Source organism: Centropristis striata, chromosome 4, assembly GCF_030273125.1.
Source record: "Centropristis striata isolate RG_2023a ecotype Rhode Island chromosome 4, C.striata_1.0, whole genome shotgun sequence".
NCBI lineage: Eukaryota > Metazoa > Chordata > Actinopteri > Perciformes > Serranidae > Centropristis > Centropristis striata.
The window spans coordinates 26,573,917-26,593,440 of record NC_081520.1 but is presented as its reverse complement, the minus strand read 5'-3'; the positions used below and the strand labels follow the sequence as shown (position 1 = coordinate 26,593,440).

The following is a 19,524-nucleotide window of genomic DNA, read 5'->3' as shown; positions in this document are numbered from 1 at the left end:
TATTACCACATAAACAAACGCAAAAGTACCGAAAATTGGTATCGTTGAGTACCGGTACCAATTCCCAGGTACCGGGTATCGGTACCATATCGGTTCAAATGTGAAAGGTAACCATCCCTACTGCTCATCAACCAAATTCATTATTATATTATGATAATCCGTAGCCAAGTGTCCGTAGGGGCACTATGATGTTTTTCACCAGTTCTTTTCATTTTGATCGGTCTTCTGCAGTTCTTGTTGCATTTCACGCTGTCATATTTGTCCAACTTGCAATATTTGAGAGTTCTTTCTAGATCTTCCTCGTTTCTCAGGTTCTCTGCCATGTGATATAGTATAAGCCAAGCTCAATTCATCACCATGACGAGTGATGTGTCCAAACCATCTCAGTTTTCTTTGTTTGATGGAGGAGAGCAAAGCTATATGGTTTCTACTTTTCTGTAAAATTTCATGTTTAACACTTTCATTAGTTCGGTGTGCTGTGTATGGATATCAACTATGACATATGGTTGTGAGTCATGGACAATGGACGCAGATACCGAAAGATGAGTCAATGCATTCGGAATAAAGTGCTTTAGGAAGATCTTACTATCGCTATACAACATTTAACTTCTTTGACTGAGTACAAGTCAATGCTTATTTGACCTAAAAGATATGTGAGGGTGTCTACTTGTTCAAGAGCTTGGTTTGAATTTGAATTTGAATTTTTGGAGCTTGATATCTTCCTTGGCAGGTGTTTGGCAACCATTTTCAGCCAAATTACAAATCATAGATAAATATTCCCATGACTTACAATATTATTGGCAGCAGTCAAGTTTTGATGCCAGCGCCTCAGAATCACAGATCTCTGGTAGGAAAAGTTCTGTGATTGAGGATCTCTACACAATAGAGGAGGGGGGAAAATTGATACAGCATAGTATCAAGATCACTATAAATAGTAAATATCACAATATTTTGCGTGGGGTTATTATATTGATTCATGTCCGCCCAGTATCGATATTAATCGTTCCAGCGGCCGTCACTATTTTTGACAGAGAGAGAGAGAGAGAGAGAGAGAGAGAGAGAGAGAGACTCTGTGGAGCATGGAAACTGACTTTAATCTGGGACTTCTGGACTCTCCAGCTGGTCTGAAGAGATGACAGCCTACACACACACACACACTGCTGTGTTTGGTGGGTACATGTCAGGGTTATGAGGGCTTGAGGCTGAGCTGTGGTCAAATTAACAGCAGAGACAAACACACTCTAACCGCTTCATCACACACACACACACACACACACACACACACATATGCTGGCCGGGATTAAAAATGTCATTACCAACTCAGCTCCTCTGCAGGTAGTTTATGGACCAGTGTTCACTGACAGAACTGTGGAAATATCTCCAAATACCATCACCACACCTGCAACAATGAAATACTTCTAAATGGCCTAAAATGTGAGACAATAAGCATAAAAAGAAAAACATAATTGTGGGGGAACAAAATTGAAATCTTACCTCACCCAGTAAATGAAAAACACAAGGACAAACATTAATTTCCCCTAAATAATAATACTTATAATAATGATGATGATGATAACAATAACAATAATAACAATTATCATATTATTTATATTCACTTTATAAATAGAGCCCCTTTAGAAACAGACAAAGCAAAGCAGGAGGCAACGTAACAACAAAAGGCTAAATGATGCAGCTGAGCAAAAGCAAAGAGAATTATAGTCAAATTAATACAAGAAGATGCAAAAGACAGAAGACAGGTGAACCAATCAAGCTTTAATAGAAAAATAAAGAGAAGTTTATGTCCCAAAACATCCTTTTTCAACAGAAAACACATTCAGAAAGTCAACATGGCAGTACAGATCAACACAGACACACACTTGCATTTATAAGATGAAAAATACATGTGTACAGTTCTGTAACTGAACCAGCCACATGCAGACAGGACTGTTGACAGTCAACAAAGCCCTCCCATCCACTTATCTCTGCTCTCGTCTTAATAAGACCGAGCGGCAGCAGCATCCGTCCCATCAGCCCGTGCTGTCCAGGTCTGAACCACGGTCTCATTAAGCAGACGTATTGGCCTCGGCTGTACAAAGGGCTTCCTCTGGAGCCCCAAGCCGCTCATTTAAAACTATAACGTCAACATCTTCTCTGTGGGCCATCATCGATATCAGCGCCGCTCTCTGGGAGTGTTCTGCTCCTCTTCACACAGAGCTGGAGATTCAGATGTCAGATTGAGACGCACTGAAGGAGGACAGATCTGCTTGATTTGAATCTTTATATTAGTCTTTCAGAGGAATAGAGATCCCGCTCTCTCTGATCCCATCACATTCACTTCTGTTCTGTTCACTGCAGCTGTGAGGGTTTGATCCTGCCTCAGATATATGCACAACACAGGGATAAGGTGGAGGTAATTGTCATGTAAACTGTTACAGTTTATAACCGACACTTTACATTTAGTGTGTTGCATGTAAAACTTTTTAATGCAACTGGTTAGAAAAAATGGATTTTGTAACTGAAAATTGTATTGAATGTCACTTAACCCCAGTGGCTCACACTATCTATCTATCTATCTATCCATCTATCCATCTATCCATCTATCTATCTATCTATCTATCTATCTATCTATCTATCTATCTATAACACACACAATGCTTGCAAACTGAACCACTGTAGGGGGGTGAAGTGTTCATACTTGCTGTTTTACGCATGCCTCTGTGCACTGGCACACACGTGCACACTATCTATCTATCTATCTATCTATCTATCTATCTATCTATCTATCTATCTATCTATCTATCTATCTATCTATCTATCTAGAGAGAGGGACGATTCTGATTGGATAACATGTTTCAGGACAGTAACCCTTTCATTGCTGATGTGAACTTGACAGTAAACTTAACTTTAGAACATAGATGAGAGAAAATATATTAAATGTATTGCATTAAATTAAATTAGATATATATTTTTTAAATATACATATATTATTTAATATTTTTTGGTTTAGAATTTTTAAGGTCTTCTCTGAAGGCGTAGAAGGCCCTGAAGTTTCCCCTCTGCAATAATGACTTCATACTACATATCAAGCTTCATGGGATGTGTGCAAATGAAAAATAAACAATGAAACTGTTTTTTTTTCTCTCCAAACCAAATATTTACTATATAAAGAGAAAAAATAAATCCTCCATTCGCTTTAAATGGCTCTGTGAGAGAGCAGTTTTCGCGGCTCTTCAGTAAACCTCCTTTTGGCCATCTTCTTTTAAAATAAACTTTGGCTCTAAACTATCTAGAACACTGTCTACAGCTAGATCCAAAGAGAGCTTCGTTTCTGCTGCAGCCATGTTGGATCTGTAAGAAAACTTCAAAACTACAAGCTTCCGTCTGTCCAATATTACGTGTCATCGTCTTGCCGTACCTCCCCGTTCTGTGATTGGATCCCTAAAACAGGGCTAAGAAACGGCCGTAGACACCAGACCCCTTCGCAGTTCGAAATTAAATTGAGCGCGTAAGGCAGTATGGGTATACCCAGGCTAGGTTAACTCACCTATTAGTAGGAATTTTTTTTTTTCCAGATGGAAATGACGTTTTGAGTGATTTTTTGTGGTGCACTGGCACTGACCTCCTGGAGGTCTTGTGTCAATTTAAAGCATTGCTATTGGTTCCCTAAACTCTTCCCTCTTTTTTAAAGTATTGCATCACTCAAAATAATGCATTGCAGAAATTTGACAAAATGTATGGTATGTTGCCTGAGGGTCAACATACCATAGAGGGTTAACCATGAATTGTGCATCTTGCTGGCAGTTGGTGAATGATTCTAACAAACAGCCCCACAGTGTCGGACTCTGACCTACATTTGAGTCCTGACTGTCCCCACAGGGACCTGAACGTCCCGTCCTGCCCCTGTTACCGCTGAGCACTGCTCCAGTTTTTCATTGTCCACATGGTGACTCTCAGGGACTCTGGGACTCAATTAAACCTAAAAATAACACAGTGATGAGCCTGATGGGGGCGCTGAGGAGGCAAACCCTCACTCTGAGTTAATATTACTATGCACTGTAAAAAAAAAAAAGTCAGTTTAATTTAGGGTAAAATACAGTCAGCTGTGGTTGCCAGGACTTCACCGTAAAAAAATACTACAAAAAAATTCTACTGTAAATTTAAATGTAAATATTATCAAAAACTTTAATTTTGACTATGTAATCCCTTTATTTTTAGGGCTATTGTGTCCTTGTGACATTATGGTATTTCTACTTTAATTTACTGTGTTTTCTACAGTTTTAAAGTTTTGTACTATTCCTTGATTTATGGTAATTGAAAGTGACTATGGTGATATTCAATTTTTAATTTTACGCCCTATTTCTGATGCAATTTGACAATGTTTTACTGTAATTTCTACACAGATGTATTACAGCTTTGTGTGTTTGCAGAAGTAAAATGCACAAAAATGATTATATACACAACATGTTGAAGCTTATATTTGTTATCCCATGTTGTATTTGTGTTTTGATTGATATTCATCATTTATATTGTTTCAAATTTTAAGATCTTTAAGAAATAAGTAACATATCCTAATTCAAGAAGCAGAATTTAACAAATAAAATAGGTGATGAAGGAAGAGTAAAAAAATGTTTATCTCTTATGGAAAGTTATAGTTTGAGTGATATTCCCTGCACAACAACAACAACAACAACAACATGGTTTCTGAAATCAAAACTGAGATTTGTTTTTGCAAATTAAGTCTTTCAGACACCTGCAGCAGTAGATTTAAGGATTCACTAATTATTGTGTCTGAGCATTTTAGAGGAGCTTCAATCTGAACAATGTTTGAGTTTCAGAATATTTTTTTAAAAGACGTCCTTCTTTCTTTTTCAGGCTGTTGCAGATTGAATCCAGTCGTCACGTCACAGCTGGACTGGACTGGTCCTGATTGGCCCCCCTTTGATAAAGTTATATTGGAACCCTCCAAACCAGGTGAGTTTCCTTCTGTTCAGGTAGATCTACTGCTGGTTCCTCAGACACAGTGTCCAGAATGTGTCTGGCATCATTGGGTTCAGTTTGTGTGTTTATTATATATTATTTTATTTTCAACGTTATTCAAAACCGGATGTGGTCTCTCTCTCTCTCCCTCTCTCTCTCTCACTACTCACTCGCTCTCTCTCTTTATCCCTCTCTCTCTCACCTGCTCTCTCTCACTCGCTCTCTCATTCTCGTTCTCTCGTTCTCGCTTTCTCTTGCTCTATATCTCTCGATCTGTCTCTCTCGATCTGTCCCGCGCTTTCTCTCTCTCTCCCTCTTTGTGGCAATTTCATATCCAGTAGGCAGACACCTGCGCCACTGATAAATATTGAATCTGCCAGGGTTAGAGATGGATCAAGCAAGGCCAACACACACACACACACACACACACACACACCCACACACACAATGGGCCTCTTACTCTTTCTCTTTTCCAGGTTATCTGTGCACATTTATGTCCATCTTGTACTCTCGCTGTCTAACGTACAAATGTATGCACACACACGCACACACTCTGTCTCTGTAAACACACAGATAGACAGACAGCTGCAGTTATACTGACAAAGCACACAGAGAGGGTGTGATGGCCATGTTGATCCTCAGGTGCTGAGACGGTGTGTGCATGCATGCGTGTGTGTGTGTGTGTGTGTGTGCAGGAGAGAAAGCTTTTCTTATACTCTGGAATCTTGCTTAAAAAAGAATCAAGCTGTAAATATACAGTAACACAAAATGTAAAAATGTCTCTATATGTAAGTCACAGTGAGCTCAATGACTCAAGCAGTGCTGTTATTCCTGAAGAAAAATTGTGCCAACAACTCTGTTAAATGTATTTTATCAAGAACCTCAAAAATGTCACTTAATCTGATGTTTATACGATACCAAGAAAACTTCTCCTGACCCCAATGACTCAGAGACTTAAAGCACCGACCCACGACAGGATCATCTGTGCTGAGGAACGCAAGCAGGAAAGTTTACAAGGCCTGAATATGGAACATGATTGTCGACTAATTTGTGGAAACATCCTCCAAAACACCTTCACACACTGACAGCTGCTGGAAACGCCTGAATTCACACTTACATGGACACATTTAGACCTACGGGCTGCAGCACACATTCCACTCAGGGTAGAAGCACTTAAGTGTGCTGAAACTACCTCCATAGTAAATGAATATATGTGTTATTATGTGTTATTAGAAATAAGCCGTGCAGTTGACACTTCTCTAGTGATGTACAGTAAGTATAGCAGATGGTTAGAGCTGTGCTGACAGGTTGTATTTGGTCTAAAATGACGGTAAGATTATACAAGTCATGATGAGCTGGGACTCTTATAAATAAGTCAGAGAAAGATCCACATTATAAACAAATTGTCAGATATCCCAAATGTATTAAACTCTTGAGGGTTTGACCCCATAGAGAATAAACACCAGTTAAAGAAATCAGTGCAGACAATCTAATTACAAACCGCGGCTGTGTTGAATCTTGGCATTTTTTTAACAAATATTATGGTAAATCTTGAAGTTGGTGAACTACTAGAGCCCATTCTCCTAAAAATGTTTGTAGAAGTGTCAGTAAACCATTGTCAAATTGCATCAGAAATAGGGCGTATAATTACATTTCATATCAAGTTAGTAGACACTTTTAATTACCGTAAATCAAGGAATAGTACAAAACTTTTAGATTGTAGAAAACACAGTAAATTAAAGGAGAAATACCATAATGTCACAAGGACACAATGACCCTAAACATAGAGGATAGACTATTATTCAAAATTACAGTTTTTGATAATATTAACTTTTAAATTTACAGTATAAAACCCACTCACTATATTTTTTTACGGTGAAGTTCTGGCAACCACAGCTGCCGATATTTTATCGTAAATTAAACTCTTTGGTTTTTTTTTACAGTGTACCGCAGTGGTAATAAACTGTTGGATCAAAAAAGAAAGAAAAACATACTGACGCTCTGTAGTTTAATGCTTTTGCAGTTCTAAACCAATAGTTAACATTGGGAATTTCAAAAGTAATTGTTTTAGTTGAGGCAACAAAACTAGTTGGTTAAAATTAGGAATACTACTTCTGTACATGACTACTGGACATAGTTTCATTAGGGATATGAAAGAAAAAACTGCCATGTGCAATAACATAGAATGTGACGTTAGAACGTGCTTAACTTGAAATTGACACAAACAAGAAATAGAAACACCAACATTGATTTTGGCGACTGAGCTGCTTGAAGGTGCCGTACACAATGTGTTCAGAGTCTGAGCAGGGATTCTCTCCACATGTCACTTATGGAAACCTGTTGGCTTCACTTTTCGCTCTAACATGCATGCACAGCCGGACAGTAAGCACCACAAAAAACAGAGAAACTCGGATAACAACTAGGGATGGATGTCTGGAAGAAACCTGCCAACTCCACTATCTGCAACGTTAGAGATCAATTTATCGCTGCATGCATACATGGACAAAATAAAAGATAGGTATAAAGTACTATGCAAAAGCATGTTTTGATAACGGATGCTTTTATTTTGAATGGACGAGAAGAAACTTGATCCTGTCAATCGTAAAACTAACTCAGTGAGATTAAACTGTAAAGATAACGTCAAGGAGTTCAGTGTTTTATGTTTTAGCCCCGAAGAGTCATGAGGTTAGTTTTCACAGTAATCTTCATATCAAATGTGTTTAAATAAGTTTTGGATCAAATTAAACTCAGTAATTAATGCTAGCAAGGTTTGAAACAGTAAGCTAGCTTTGCTCAAATTAATCCTCTTGTATTTCTCTGTGTGTTATACTTTTTATTGCAACTTTCAGTTTGCAAACTGTAGCTTTATCTAATTTAATTCTCAGCTCATTAGCTGATTGACGTACGGCCACAGAACTGAACGCTCAGCCGTGTTTCAGTTCAGTGACACTGATACACAGTCAGAGATACAATTTAAAAATACACAGATGGACTAAAAATTCCACGAAATCAACCAAATTCTTAACAACCATTAATCGATCATCGATTAATTATTCCCATCCCTAGTAACAACACTGGGACACTATTACTTCACTTAATCTTTACTTAGAATATAGTACTGCTTTATTAATGTTTTGAATGTCGTGTGCAGAACATTTAACAATCTGAATGATAAACTACATAGCTGAGGGTGTGGATGTCTTCATCATGGCCTCCAAACAAACTTCTGTTGTCTCCTTAAACAAGTGTGTAAAACATCAATAGGAGTGTATGGGTGTCCTCCTGCCTTGCATTGCTTTGTCTTTGCCCTGTGTGTGTGTGTGTGTGTGTGTGTGTGCGCCTGCCTCCTGGTGAGCGAGGACACATCTGTTTTCAAACTAAAGTCAAGCGTATCAAGGACATTTCTGCAGCTCTTAAAGCAGCCATGAGGCCAGTGAGAGAGTTAGCAGCAGCTGTAAAGCAGAGCAGGCGTCAGCTCAGCAACTCAGCAATAACAGAGCTTTTATAGGCCATGAAGAGTAACAGTGGATGGTTTGTGATAGCGTCTGGGCGGTTCCATCACAGGCTAATAGTGTTTATAGGCTTTTGGATGTGAGTGTAAAGACTTCTTGCCTCATTTGTTGCTGCTGTGTCGTTTCTTTAAAAAGGACATAATGAGAACCTCAAGAAGAAATAATGTTTGTATTAAAATTCTGCAGGAAAAATGTTGGAATCTGTGCAGTTAGAGAGAGAAGAGTTGGAACAAGTTTTTAGGTGAACCTTGATGAAAAAGTTTAAAGTGAGTGTCTGCTGTCATTTCTGAGAAATATCTTGTGGAATGAAGTGATTTGCTTTGGATAGCTGTGTTTTCATCTTGAGGGAAAAACAGCCCAGAACCAGTTTATAAAACAGCTGTTTGAGAGTAATCCATCCATCAATCCATCTCCGGCTGATCACAGTTTCTAGGAGGGATTTTATTTCTCCAGCTCTCGTCATGTATAATGTATCACAGGATGCTTTTTTTTTAATGCTGTGATTGCTTTTCAGCTGGTAAACAATTTGGATGCAGAGGAGCTGAGTCGGCTTCCCAGAGACGAGCCGCACATTCACACAATAACCACAAACGGCAATTTGACTGACAATTACTCGATTCACAGAACAAAATCAGCCTGGTCACCGCTGACTGGATGAGTTTTCAGCTGCCTTAAAGAAGCATCACAGAGTTGCAGAACGACTCACTTCTTATTGTTGAAGATTCCTGCCAGGGTCCAACAATTAAAAGAAAGACCTTTCATTACATTAGAGGCAAAATATTGTCAAATACCAAACACTGTCAGAGATAAAAAGCCGGCTATTCTTGTCTTGGGAATTTTGAGTTTCTGCTCGTTTTATTGAAGGAAGTGATTAAGGTGCGTTTATGGGCCTGCAGGTGTGTTTACGGGTGTGCAGTGCAGTACGTTCACTACCTCATCAACATTTTATGATTTGTTCATGACCATGAGTTTCCCTGCATGATTATGCATAGAAAAACATATTTTAAAAAATGAAATAAATGGACATAACTATCGAAGTGAGATGGATGGATGAATGGATAGATAGTAACTTCATTAATCCCTCAGGAAATTGCACTTCCAGCAACAGCACAACACCAATACAATAAAATCGAATAGAATAAAGTATGAATGTGCAAAAATAACAGAATGCAAGAGACAATTAAAATATAAATACAAGGGAATAATATACACAAAGAAATAGTGAACAATATTTACATGAGGTAAAGTGTCACATAGACATGATGAGGCTATTCAGAGAAGTTAGTCTGCTGGTTGAGAGTCATGTGTGGACCGTGTTGTTCTTTATAGTCCATATCCTAATATCTACAATTGTTTTTGCACTATGTGACGTCACATCCGCCTTAGTGTTATTCAGAATTACTGCAGACCCTAGAGGGTGCTGCTAACTAAGAATATGGCACTATGAAGCCACTGTACTCACGACCCATTGGTTTTTTTCTTTTGATACTTTTGAAGGGATGATTATGTTTCTCTGTGTCCAATGGACCTGTAGACATTTAGTTTACACATTTAAAAACAACTTTAATCATGATGTTGACCTCATGAACAGATATAAAAGATTGAATCCATTAAAGGAGATAAAACCAAACATTAAAAGCTTTTTTCAATAAGAACTTCGGAAGATGCTTTCACTGAAACATCTGGGGTATGAGCTGCTAATGGTAATATTTTTCAATAATTTATTCATAATCATGGGATATATTGGGTCCATTTGGTCTTGGTGCAAACACGGAGCAAGAAGAAGACATTTCGACACCTGTAACTTCTTTTTTTTTAGGTATAATTCATTTTTTCGAGACATAGTTAAAACTCTGATTCTGAGAGATCAGCATAGTTTTCCAGTGTTTGTGCAGTAGTATGCAAGTTGGAAAAGTTTCAATATCTCTATGTGAGAAACTTATTTTGTTCCCTTTAACAACATGTTGATTAGTGCTGATTGATGCAGAGTCGTGGAGAGCTGCAGCTCCAGGAATAACTCTGAACCAGATCGTCTCATGTCTCTGTGTGATACATATTGTTTCCATACTTTTGTATTCTATTTTCTTCTTGATTTTGGAGCTATTCAGATCCATTGGTACATCATGTAGCCACATTAGAGCAGCCTCTCTGCTGCGGAGCTTTAGAGGGTTCGGTTGCTGATAGGAGTCCCTGTGTTGAACAATAGCGAGGAGCAGGCGTGCTGAACAAAAGCCTCTCAGTCTGTGACAGAGTTTAGCTCGCTGCTAATAGGAAGCAACGCTCAGAGACCTAAAGCGCATAGAAAATGATCATCTCCACTCGCTTAGAACAGAAACCACAGGGGATGAATAAATGAATGAATAGAGAGAGAAAGGGAGAAGCGGTAGAAACGTAAAGGAGGATTTAATAAACGCAACGGAGACAATAGATATGTGAAGACTGTTATTAGTGCAGGTATTGTGTTCTGTAGATTTAGATTTCACAGTTCTTGGAAGAACAATAGAAGAGTGAAAGTCTTTATTATCAAGATGTGTTCCTCCTTCGCTCCAAGTATTCTCTGCCTCCGTATCTTCACAGCTGCTTCATCTGTAAAGAAACGATCTACAGAGACGGAGATGGAGATGAAGCAGCAGTGATAATTTTCACTCTGCAGAGAGCGGAGAGAGAGTTTAGAAAAGACCAGATCAGACTGAAGACAGATGTGGAGTTTGAGACGTGATTGGCCATCAGATTAAAAGTCCCAGGAACTAAATAATGACCTAAACAACACCACTTGGTTGGTTTGGACATCTCAGTCTTAAAAACAAAAACAAACTGGATAAAATGGTCAGGCTGTGCTGTAAAATAACTGGTGTTTGACTTTAAAATATTCAGCAGCTATATGAAGAAAGGCTCCACTGGATGCGTAACGACTCCGAAAGGGGTCCGTCCGCAACGGCTGCGTATCTCCGCAGTCCGTCAACACACACCGGATCCGTCTGTGTCGGAGCTGTTGCGGACAGCAGAGTCCCGAGGATGCACGAGATCTCGCAAATTCACGCCTAATCAATTGATATAACTGGAAGATAATCAACATCTCCTCGTTAATGACTGGAGACAAATCCAGCGACTCCGTCTTAACGAGCGCTAACGAGGTCGGCCGGCTTGTTAACAAGAGCCTCTTGTTAACAAGCCTTAGCGATCTCTGTTTGTTTACAACAAGCACCGGAGTGAGCGGTGTCAGTGGGGTGAAAAGACGAGTGAAAACCTCTAACCTGTTGATTTCAGGTCTTCAAGTTATAAAATAAGATCCGCCGTGAACCCGAGGTATTTTATTTTGAAAATATACCGGATGTTTTATTTTGAGTCTGTGCACGACTTCCTGTCCCGAACGATCTGTTCTGTGCTGAATTTATGCGCCGTGCTCCGTCGTCCGACAAAAACAGAAGCTCTGCGCAAGTGTTGCGAGGGCTGTCGGATGGCCCTGCGTTGTCGGACTCATTACGCAGCGGATCTGCAGTCGGTGGAATCTCACACATTGATTACAATGGGTGCGTAACGGCTCCGATGGCGGATCCAGTGGAATCCGGGGGTTAGGCTCAGACCATAGTTTCTGACTCTATTAACCCCTTGCATGCTGAGTTCCAGCTGCTTCCTTCAGGGCAAAGGTTTAGTTTCCCTAAATGCAGCACCAATAGGTCCAGGTTCTCTTCTGTCCCCAGTGTTGCAGTCGAGATCGGTCTTGGACTTGAGACCACTTTTTGAAGGTTTCGGTTTTGTCTTGAAATCGACTGCATTTTTATTCGGCCTTGTCTCGGTCTCGGACAAAGCGGACTCAGGATTTTATTTCAAGACCGCTTAGTGTCATTTACTTGTTAATATCATTACTGTGATTTTGCGTAAATCATATTGCTTAAAGTACAACCAATAACATGACTCATATATCATTTGAAATTGTTGTCACTGTTTACGGCTATCACCCCTCCTGCCTCCTTTCACACGCCCCCCACAAAAGTGCATATGAGTGACAGGAGAAGAGACGGTGAGATGATGTCAGCCTACTCGTCTGTAATAAAATCTGGTTACCTGAACCACAAACACTTTTTGTCCACAAATACAAAAAAAAAAAAGAAAACACAGTAACTTGTAAATTCTGCAAAGCAATGCTAACGGGGACGGCTGGGACTGGTCTTGGTCTTGTCTTGGTCTCGACACACCGTGGTCTTGGTATTGACTTGGTCTCGGTTTAGGTGGTCTTGACTACAACACTGTCTGTTCCATCTGCTATTGCTGCTCTTATCAAGCAATGATGTCAGGACGTGATGCTTCTTATAATCCTATAAGAATCCTGAGCGATAATTGGGAACTGTGTTGTGCGCACTATTTCACTTGTGTGTATGTTGTACTTTGTATCCGTAAATCCAACTGCCCCCCAGGGACATTAAAGTTTCACCTTACCTTATCTTACCTTTCCTTACTGCATCTGAAGAAGAAGTGGAGAATAGGTAGATTACATCAGTAAGAAAAGTAATGGCTTGGTTTCAGGCACAATTGTTGTTTAACCCACAAACCCAACAGTACCAGTCAGCATGTTGTTCTGTGTTCTCTCCTGACTCCTAACATTGAGTTGATTCAGGGAGTTTTCTCCCCTGTAGTTCTTTTGCTGTGGTCAAAATCAGTTGATGAGTTTATAAACTTTAAATTTAGACATTTACATTTAGTTATTTAGCAGACGCTTTTATCCAAAGAGACTTACATAAAAAGGGAAACAATGAAGGTATAGTGCGATAAGAGGCGTTAGTGTGTTGTGGTGTGGTGCTAGGAGAGAAGGTCCTCTCTGGAGAGCTGGGTCTTAAAGGTAGAGAGGGACGCCCCTGCTCTGGGAGGAACTGGTAGTGCGTTCCACCAACGGGGAACAAAAAATTCAAAGAGTTTGGATTGCCTTGGACCAACGGGGGGCAGAGTCAGGGGCCGTTCATTGGATCAGGGCATTCAGGTAGGTGGTGCAGTACCGGAGACAACTTTTTAGGCCAGCATTAGAGATCTGAATGTGATGCGGGCTGCAACAGGTAGCCAGTGGAGCTGGATGAGCGGCGCTGTGACATATCACCTTTTTGGCTGGTTGTAGACCAGGAGCACCGCCGCGTTCTGGATCATCTGAAGAGGTTTCACTGTGGAGGTTGGCAGGCCTGTCAGGAGGGCATTACAGTAGTCCAGTTTAGAGATGACGACAGTTTGTGTCAGGAGTTGGGTAGCATGTTGAGTCAAGTAAGGTCTGATTTTTCTGATGTTGTAAAGTGCAAAGCGGCATGACCGGGCAACATAGGCGACATGACTGGAAAAGGTGAGTTGGTCATCAAACATCACACCTAAGTTTCTCACCAACCTGGTGGGGGCAAGACACAGGGAGTCAATTTTGATGTTGATGTTGTGGTGTATTGTAGGTTAAGCACTTGGAGAGTTTTAGTTCTGTTTCATTCCACACAGACAAAAATCCAACCAAACGTTGTGGGAATGTTCACTTACAGGTCGGATGTGTTGTCTGCTCAAACTACCACTCAGGCTGCTACAGTTTCCATGCTTTTCCACGTCCCAGAATGCAAAGCAAACCTGGCTACTCTAGCTCTTAAGCTGGAACAGGTGTGAAAATGCCTTCGCTGTAGACATAGCAGATGTTTTGGAAGACAGTGATAACTGATGCAAAGCTAAATTACTTTCTAACTATGTTTAGTGAGAAGGATGTTTAGTGCTGCAGATTTCAACCCATTAGTTCCTGAGTCATCAGAGAGTACTGCAGGTACAGGGTCAGGAACAACATTATAAAGAAGTTCTTCAGGTCAAAACACTGATGAAGTTGCTGAGTTCTTGAACAGGTTCAGTGAAGGTCTTGTGTTGTAACTAGGTGATTCTATTCTCTGATCACTTTCCTGTTTTTACCTGAACCGAAGACATACTTGTGTTTTCAAAACCTTCACTGACATTAAAGTTCTCTAAACTTCTGATAAGTTGACACAGAATTGATTTGTTTTTCTTGTTTTCCTTCTCCTGATCCTGTGTTACGCTCCGTAGGGAAATCGTCTTTTACCTTTGCCTCTCCACAGCTCGGTCAGAGGTCACAGCTGAACAGCAGTCCGTCAGCTCGCAGGGATTCAGCTCCAGATTCAGTAAAGGCTTGCAGAGGAAGGAGCACTCTCTATGTCCTCAAAATGAAAAAATCAAAGAGCCGTGCTTTGGAATAACTGAGAGCAGTGAGTGAGAGCTCACACAGTAATGTTCAAAAAACAACTATCTGGTCAACATGTATAAATTACTGCACAAACCTGGATGAAAGAATGAAATATTGACAAAATCTGATCAATTGACTACTAATCATTATTTCCGTGACTTTGTATTGAATAAAGGAGCCTCCTTGTTAATCCTGTCCGTCAACAAACAATAGAAATGTGGTTAAAAGCTGTTGGTTGTTGTTGAAATTAGGGATGGGCGTTTGAAAGAAACCTGCCAACTGGATTATCTATAACGTTAACTATCAATTAATCAATTATAATCAATTATCAATTACTCTTGTATTTCTGTGTCTTTTATAATTGTTGTAGCGGTCGCAGAACTGAACGCTCGGCGTGTTTCAGTTCAGTGACACTGATACGCAGTCAGAGATAAAATTATAAATTAAAAAATACACAGCTCGATTAAAAATTCCACTTGATCGATCAAATTCTTAACTACCACTAATCGATCATCCATTAATTATTTCCATCCCTAGGTGAAATGAACAACCAACAGGGTGAAGAACCAGAACTAAGGTTCTTTAAATTGCAGAACTATGAAACGGCTTGTAAGGGGACAAAAGTGGATAAAGGTCGATACCGATGTGAGACACCAGCAGGTACAGTCCTGAAACTCCGAATATTTAACTGACATATGCAGAGCATTTAGTCACTTGTCAGTTTTAAGACAACATTTCTGTAAGTAAATTTAAAGCATTTTGACAAAGGAAACATTTCAGTAATCTCAGTTGACTGGTTCACCAGCACTGACTGAGCAAAATGCTGACAACTGATAAAATAAGATTATTACTTCCACTAGTCGGTTGTGTTTTTGGTTCCATTTGTTAGCAGGATTGTGTAAAAACAACCTGCCAAGATTTTAGTAAACTCGGTGGAAAGATGTAGCACAGGCCAAGGAACAACCCCTTACATCTGGAGTTGATCTGAATCAACGGGCACATACACAAATTATTTTCTACTTCTGTTACCATTGGGAAGAGGCTTGGCCTTGGCACAGATCTGTACTCTCTGAGTTCACTTATTTGATCAATGCAGTTAATATTCTGCACAATGGCAGGAGAAGTTTCATCAGTCCATGAACGTCTTGTTTGAACCTCTTTGTTCCAATGAAGGGATATCTTAACCCTACACAGCAGAATTTCAACAATAAATACAAGAAAAAAAATGGATGATAACCATCGCTGTCAACATGTCCCCCAAATCATACGACCACCAAAAGATCTCCAACCTAAAGGACAGAATATGTCTTTAGTCAATACCATGCATACAGTCCCTGACAAAAGTCTTATCACTTATCCAAGTTGTAGGAACAACGAATAATAACTTGACTTGTAGTGGATCAACTGGAATCAGAATCGCTTATATGAAAGGCACAGGCCTCTAGATGATGTTCATTGTACCAAAATAAAATATTCATTGACTTGTATAATTTAATTAGGACAGAAAAGTCAGATTTTTCTTTGGAGAAAAGATTTGTCGCGTCTTTTAATGATTCAACCAGAGCTTGACCTGTTACAAATACTGTAGTTAACATAGTCCCTGACAAGACAGGGACTGTGTGAGCATTTTTTGGTTCATGGTACAGATCATTCAAAAAATAGCACACGTACATACATAATCGTAAGGATCACTGCTGTAAAAAAAAAAAGAAAAAAAGCTGCAGTTTGGTTGAATTTGTGCTCCGTCAGCACTCCTCTAAGGTTAGGGCCAAACAGTTCCTGGTTAGGCTCTAAAAGACAGTTTCAAGAGGAAATAAATGATGTAAATGCTGGAAATTAAGTAGTTAGGAGGAAGATGTGACTACTGGAAGTGACATAGTTAAGTAAAAACATGATGCAGGAAGATAAGAGATGTTTGAATCACATGCTGCACTTTGGTTCCACATGGACACCAACACTTTGTAACTTTTTGGTAATTTTCTGACTTTCTTGGTAATTTTACGTTCTCCTGGTGAAAGTCATGGTTTGTTTGACTCCTCCACCTTCCCTAAGCGCAACTTTTGTGCTTTATACACCGCCTCAGTGTCATTCATAATTACTATAAGAGCTACAGTGTGTGGGGAAAGTCTCAAATGTTAAATGGGTCGTATTTTGCTGCCTGTATAAACAACCAATTAGGGTTTTTTGAGGGGAGATTAGTCTGTATTTTTTCCTTTTCTGGAAAACCACAATTCTCTATTAAAGGGAGCAGGACACTGAGGGGTTAATTCAAACCGTGCAGACATTAAAGACTAATATTTGCAGTGCAGCCAAATAATCGTTCTCTCTCTCTCCATTAAAGGGCCTTTATGTCCTCGTAGGGCTTCTGATCTGTTTGATGATTGGCTGGAGGTGAAGGAGACAGGAGGGGGTCCAGGCATGTGTGTGTGTGTGTGTGTGTTTAATCATAATCTGTGTGTGTACCTGTTTACATGCATGCCTCTGCTGTTGATGTTGTGTGAGTGTGTAAAGCGTATTAATCCGTCAGTGGAAGGTCAGACCCTCTGGGCTTCCCCATTGTTGTTTAAGTGAGAACTTTTCCTCTCTGTCAGCACAAACACACACACACACACACACACTGAGAGATGCATGCTGGTTGCTCCAGGCCAGTAACAACACCTGGACTGATGTATCCAGCTGAATTCACCACACCTCCATCACAGACCGCTCACTGCACACACTCTATTTTTATCTCTTATTTCTTCTCTTGTCTCCTTCCTCCATCTCTTCTCTTCTTTTTTCTTTACTCTTTACACTCCTCTTTCCTTCCCTTCTCCTCTTTACTTTTCCTCATAGAATTGAAATTATTTAAAATCTTCTTCTTCTGTCTTCTTAAGTTTTTTTTTATTCACTGCACTTCTGCTCTCTTTACACTCACTGGCCCTCATTTATCAAACGAGCGTACGACAGAAAGTGAGAGTAAAGTGTCCGTAAGATCATTTCTACACAAGGCTCGGCATTTATCAAATTGGACGTGAGCGGAGGGTACCATCAGATCTCAGTCTGCTCTCAGCTTGTGTACGCAAATTTGAGTCAGCGTGAAGTCCACACGTCTGAGTGTGAATTGATTTTAGACTATTGTATCGATGCCTGGAGCTGATAAAACTCTGCCGTGTTTTGTTTTTTAATGGTGACAAACCAAAGCCTGTATAGGCTTCATCATTCTTCATTAAAACACCATTAAAAATAAATACACCCTGCAACCGTGGAACTCTTTAAACTGAATACTAGCCGAGGATATTAAATGTTGTTGTCTTCTGCTGTTTACCGTTAAAACTTACTTTAAAACATTGTTTACCTGCTGGCTGCATCAAATTGAAATTGAAATGAAAATTTAAGTCTGTGCTCCGAATGTAAAATATTCACTGAACTTGTTTGAGTTTATAACTATAAGTACTTTGATTTCAAAAACCTCTGTTGCTGCGTATTTCTGTCTATTTCATGTCTATTTTATGTATATTTGCTCCTGTTGTTATTTGTGACGGTGCACTTTGCTAATAAAGCTGACTTTAAAAAAAGAAAAGGAAAAAAAAATCCTCTTTTTGGCCGTATTCTGTCCTGTGTCGTAAACTCTGAAGGCGAGCCTTCTGAATCAGGTATATATTAGGGCGTGGTATTTAAATGACGCTTGTTTTGAGCCGCCACATTTATCAACAGCCGATCATTCTTACGCTGTGATTGGAGAGATACGAACGTTTGATAAATACCACATGAACCCTGTCATAAGACGAAATGTGCCTATCTGCGCTCGTTTCTACGTTTGTCTGATAAATGAGGGCCATTTTGTTCGTCTTTCTCCTGAGTTGCATCTCTAATCTTCTCTATTCACCAAACTTTCTGTTCTACACATTCCCCTTTTCTTCATCTTCCTCCTCCTGTTCATCTTCTCTTCTTTCCCACTCTTTCCCACTTAAAAGGATCATAGTTTAAAACACATTTAAAATCTAGATTTTCCAAACGTTGCCATCAGTTTTTGACGAGTTTCCGTCCTCCCTGCAGCCTTCAGCATCTCTTTATTCTTCTGTAAACGTCAGCTTTCGATCCTTACTGTGGTCTCCACAGAGAACATTTTGTTTTGTAGCTTTCTGACCACACGTCTGTTTTTGCTGTGAGTGGATGCTATTGTGAGCAGGAATATTTATGAAACCTCGTCGTGTTGGTGGGTTCAGGGATGTTCAACCTTCAAGGCTGATGGAGCGCAGACTCATTTCATCTGTGTTGTTATTAAATTATTAAACCCAAAGATTCTCTGAAAAGGCATGTTGGCCGTTCTGGGACCTGGAGTTCTAAAATGGCATTTTAATTACAGAGCAGTCGTCGTGTTCATTGGGCCTGTGTTAACGTCATATTTCAGCTTACTAATTATGTTCATGCTCTACAGATGCCTGAAGGATTTCTTCCCTTCAAGGACACACATTTATCAAACATGTGATCCTACACTTCATATGAGCACACGGGCACACATACAGCTGCTTTATATACACAAAGTTTGCTTTAATTGCTTTTATAACCCTAATTGCCTAAAACGCTAAATGTCTAATGAAAAATTGTATTATTTATACATTTTATTTGATAAATCTGAGACTAAAATTCAAAATGTACATATGATAAATTAACAGATAAGACTGTATTTGATTCAACTGTAGTGGCTATTTGTAAGAAAGTTCTTTCACCTTTAAAAATTGTACAAAATGCCACTGATGCACCAGTTCGATCAGAATGTACTCAGGCAAAAAGAAGTCCATTGTCCAGGCAGAATTCACGTTTTGGTTCATTCAATATCCAGTACAA

The 19,524-nt window shown here is 39.6% G+C and overlaps 1 protein-coding gene across 2 annotated transcripts in view; it reads left to right on the top strand.

The window, feature by feature from the left end:
- The window catches only part of si:cabz01090165.1 (uncharacterized protein LOC100333421 homolog), a 533,531-nt gene that overhangs the window by 362,809 nt on the left and 151,198 nt on the right, over positions 1–19,524 (top strand). For both annotated transcript variants that reach the window (XM_059331258.1, XM_059331257.1), the window contains one exon: positions 4,873–4,971. The gene's annotated coding sequence lies outside the window, so the exon portion shown is untranslated. The remainder of the gene's footprint in view (positions 1–4,872; positions 4,972–19,524) is intronic.